The following is a 5,000-nucleotide window of genomic DNA, read 5'->3' as shown; positions in this document are numbered from 1 at the left end:
GGAATTCAGCTCCAATGTGCCTGAGTGATTTTCAAATCTTTTCAACACTCGCTAAAATAATTCATGGAAATAGCTTAACAAAGAGATGCTTCTTAAGCGCATGTTAATCTGCTGAACAAAAACTAAATTGTATTTCTGTGGTAAATTAAATTAAAAGGGAGTAGTGACAAGAGCAGACTTCCTAGCAGGTCACTAGCACGATATAACGACAAAATATACTTTCTCAAGACCTTGTCCAACTAGAATTTGAAAGGTTGAGTTCCTGCGCTTAATTATTTTCAGTGGTTCGAAACAGAACTATATGTTGGTATGGTATATTGTATCGTAAGTGGAGGTGAATAATAACACAAAGCTGAAGCACTGAAAAAAGGCTCAACAAAGTCAACACAAATCCTTTTGTTTTTTTCAGTAGACTGCGAGCAGTCTCTTATTTTTCTTTGCAAAGTTTCTGTACGAAACCGCGAGAAATGAGGGCGTAAATCCCGAGAAGAAAAAATAAGAGACTGCTGACTCTTTTGTTCTGTCTGGGGACAACGAAGCTGTCAAGGTAATTTATTCATCAATTAAACCCGAGTAACCTGAAACGATTTATAAATAGAACATAAACAACTGAAAAAATTACACTTTCTTTAAATCCGGTAAGATTGCCTTGAATTCGTTTCCCTTGGGGAAATTTACAGCAGTTTCCTTCTGTAAGATATCCTAAAACTTTTATATTGCTGAGATTCTGCTTGGTTCGCTATTGTTTGCAGTTGGTTGTGACGCGTGACTTTTTTTATTGTTTACAATCGCACCACAGATCAGTCAATTATCTGTCAACAGCTGTGCAATTGACCAATCGGTTACTCCGTTTCTGGGCTGACGGAGGGTTTGTTTACTACAAAAGAGTCAGCAGTCCGTCTTTTCTCGTCTCGTCTCAATCCCTAAATAATAATATATCGTGGTTTGCAATCGCGCTGGATTAGATAAGAACTAGACAGATTTTAAGAGGAAAGGCGGACTGCAAGCAGTCTATTTTTTCAGAGAAATAGAATGCAAGCATTCTATTTTAACTGCTTTTACTTAATATGACACTAAACTTTAGGGGTTCAGGAAATTTAACCTTCATCATCTCTCTCTACGATTTAGAGTTAAAACTTCGAGCCAAACTTTTCAATTTACGAGTTAAGAAAAGTTTCTACAGAACTGTTAAAAATTGAAGAGTTACAGATTAGTTTTAGTGGCTAACAGAAAGCGTCAAACAGGAATCTTTTGTTTGTTATGATCCATGAAAATTATCTTCTTCTAAACTGAGTTCTTTTGTTGGAGAATGACTATGGTAGCACGCAAACTGAAAATGGGTAACGATTCAACATATTCCACCCAGTTTTGCCGAAGAAAAATGTCAACCTGATGTTTGGCTTTTCCTGGAAATCTCTCTTACAGTAGATTAGCAGGCGTACTCTTTGACAGAAAGTGTTAAAAATCATTTTTAACAGAATAAGGACATGTGTCATTTGTCTCTCCTTTGCGCCCTCCACGTACCTTACGGGTTCACAGGCCAAAGCAATCAAGTTAAAAAACTCTTAATAGACATGGGATCTCAGTTTGGCCTTCCTGAAGCAACAGAGCAGCTTAGCCCTTAGAAACTAGCCAACCAAAAACGCTGATATATGTCTTTGCGACAAATTTGCAGACGCTCTATACAGAAGGTTTAGAACGGCTGCGACGCATGTAAGACAACTCTTGTCATATAGAACGTTCATGAAAACAAGCCTCAGGTCATGTGACTCTAAATTTGCTCCGTGATGGGGTAATTGCTTGTTGTGGTTCGCAGATCAAAATATCTCCAAAAATAGAAAAGCTATGGCCTGAGATACTGGGACTTTTTAATTACTTATCTTTTATCAAATCATGGCATGACGTTAAGGTCTCTAAATAAAGGCCACAAGGGGGGTGTCTCATGTTTTGTCTAGGATTACTTTGGTCCATCGTTTCTGTAAATTGAGTTCGCCTTGGACGTGCGGCTTGTTTGCTTCATTGCATGTTCCCAAGACAATAACCCCCGTAGGCAAATATTAGCTGGATAAGTGAGTTGTAAAACAAAGTTCTCAGTTTAGATAAGTCAGAAATTTATCAGTCCTTTTCAAAAGGCCAAGTCGCTTTCCTATATTCGATACGGTTGTTTAAAGACAGTTGTCTATCTTTATGCCAAGTAGCGTTTCTTCGCACTGTGAACAGTTTATTAAGTGAACGAGTGTTATCACTCGAAGATATTCAGAAACGACGGATTTGCTTGGTGGGTGTCACGTAATTCTACTAACATGACGTACTGGGGTGGAGCATCTGTCAATGGTAATTGCCCATGCGGGATGACCAACTCATTTGCAAACCCCAGTTATGGCTGTAACTGTGATAAGAATGACTATGCATGGCGTGAAGACAGCTGTCTCTAGACTGACAAGGCAAAGCTTCCAGTAAAACAGCTCAGGTTTGGAGATACTGGTCTTTTTCTGGAAAAGGGCTACCACACGCTGGGGAAACTGAAGTGCTATGGCACAGCATAAGCACATTGGTACAACACAGAAAACTTGTTGTTGTTATCATGACTTATTGTTAATGTTTTGAGATCAATTACGTATGTTTTATTGCACATGGACTGATGACTTATTCCTTCATAATAGGTTTAACAACACGAAAATCAGTAACGAAATGGCAAAAGATCGAGACTGATTTTGCATAGGGCTGACTCTGAAAAGCTTCAACTTGTTGTACTTCTTTACTTATTTCCTTATATTGTATACTTTAATTTTTGTTAAACTAAAACGTTGGTTTTAAAAATACATGTTTAACTTAGGTTTAAAAGACGCAAAGACAATCTATGTATATAGTTACGAGCAACGATATAAATGAGTTCAGTATATTTTGAGTATAAATAGCAGTAGCTAAACTGTACTTATTGCTTTTTAACTCAGCATCAGCTATCTTGAAATATTCCAATAAACTTCATTTTCAAGCGCCAATAGTTCATGCAGCTGCTGCGAGTAGCTTTAATTGTAAGTAATTCGTGGAAGCTTTTATTCTATTTCGGTTCTCTTCAAGAAACGCTTTTCTCTTGTTGCGCACCAGTCTTCTCTCCCGAGTCGCACTTTCACTGTAATCGCGTGTTTCCAAATTGGTTTCCCTGTGCAATCGGGCCAGACCTTTCAAGCGGTCTAGTCTGAGCGTTGGAGGAGGGTCTGAATAGGGGAGTGCAAATATCATTTGTCAGTTAAAATTTTGGCCATTTGTCAGTCTGGTTTAGCTTAAACCTCCCCATCGGACGTTCGCTTTATCAGAATTAACTGACCTGCTTCAATTGATATGTAAACAGCTGTGTAAACAATACATTGTTGGACGTTTCTCGCGTCGGGATGTTACTAGCCGGGCAACAGGGAACGAGGAACATTCAAGCGCGGGGAAGCCAGGTGAAAATGAAAAATGGGAGCAAAACCTAACTTGAACTCTAGCCCTATCCAGTAACTTCATTACCCATTCATTTTTGCATATCCTGTTGACTGTTCCCCTTAATAGTAATATCTTGTATGGCCGTCGCATTTACCCGTTGTTTTATAGCTTTTTATTTTACTGTATTTATGGCTCGAAAACAATAAAATTCCTAACGGGTGAATGTGTCGGCTATACGCGTATACTGCAAAGGATGTCACTAAAACGGGGAACAGGGAAGGGTTAACGAGTACGGGAAACAGGAAAATGAAAAATGGATTAACAAAACAGGGCATTGGAAATGAAGTCACTGATAGGCCCAGGGTTCCAGGTTTTGTTCCTAATTTCATTTTCCCGTTCCCCGACACGCTGGGTACCCGATTTCCGTTTTCTGTTTACCTCCAAATGGATCCACCCTTAAATATCTTTATTTAACAATGTATCTGTTGTTGTTTCGCCTATAATATGTCATTGTAAACCAAGTCAGAAGCAATTTGGTTTCCAATATGGCAGGTCGTTGTTCTTCGGTGTTACTGATTTCGCTGACTAGAGTGCTTTTGGGAACTTGGATGACATACACTGCGACTGCTCTTGAAGGTAAGAAAACAATCTTAAGGTGATCCTTAGTAAAAGAACCTAACATAGGTTGTAGATGAAACTTGGTACACTGACGTAACAAGTCAAGAAGATGATAAAAACGTAATAAAAAGTGGAGGTCACCGTGTTCATTTTGACATCACAATGCTGACAAATACGGCTATTTTGGACCCTTTGACAAAAACCGCGCGCAGCCCAAAATTAGACAAAAAGCAGAGATTTTTTCGAAGATCCATGTGGTATCGTAGTCTGCTACACAGCCGTTTTTAGTGTCGTCACGACACTAAAAACGGCTGTGTAGCAGACTAGTGGTATCGCAGAATTTGACCTTATTGTATTGTTTATCCACTTGCATACCAGAAAAATGGCTTTTAATGCTCCTGCTTTTACTTTACGCTCCAAAGTAGAATTGAATTGGACACGCGCTATTCGACCCGTGATAGCTCAATCCGTACAATTTAGTGAAATTGCCAAAAAACTGAACATAGATTTTTGCAAATTTTTCGTCATCAAGAGGAAGCACTGTCCTTATTAAAATCATGAAATAAAAAAAAATGGGGGGTCACCGTACTCGTTTTTGCGGTAGAGCTGCAGAAAGTGCGCGCCAAATGCATTTTCTCCGATTTTTGAGAGAGGAATGGGGCGAATTTGAAAATACAATGTATGTGAAAGGGGAAAGAAAGTATTAAAAAAACCGTTGTTTACAGAATTTACATGGAGATATCACATTTAGGACACAATGTTATAAAGAAAGCGTTTAAATGAAAATCAAAGTGAGTAAGCACGAGTTAAACATCCACTTTCGAGGTTCTCCGTGAGGAAGTCGAACTCAGCAACACGTGTACTGCTTACGTTATGCATATTCCTAACACATTGAGTCTCACCTCGGCAAGAAACAACCGCAAGCAAAAATTCCAATAGCGTTTCTTCTCAGTCAA

Source organism: Porites lutea, chromosome 2, assembly GCF_958299795.1.
Source record: "Porites lutea chromosome 2, jaPorLute2.1, whole genome shotgun sequence".
Lineage (NCBI taxonomy): Eukaryota > Metazoa > Cnidaria > Anthozoa > Scleractinia > Poritidae > Porites > Porites lutea.
The sequence above is the reverse complement of the archived record's forward strand: the minus strand, read 5'-3'. Positions refer to the sequence as shown.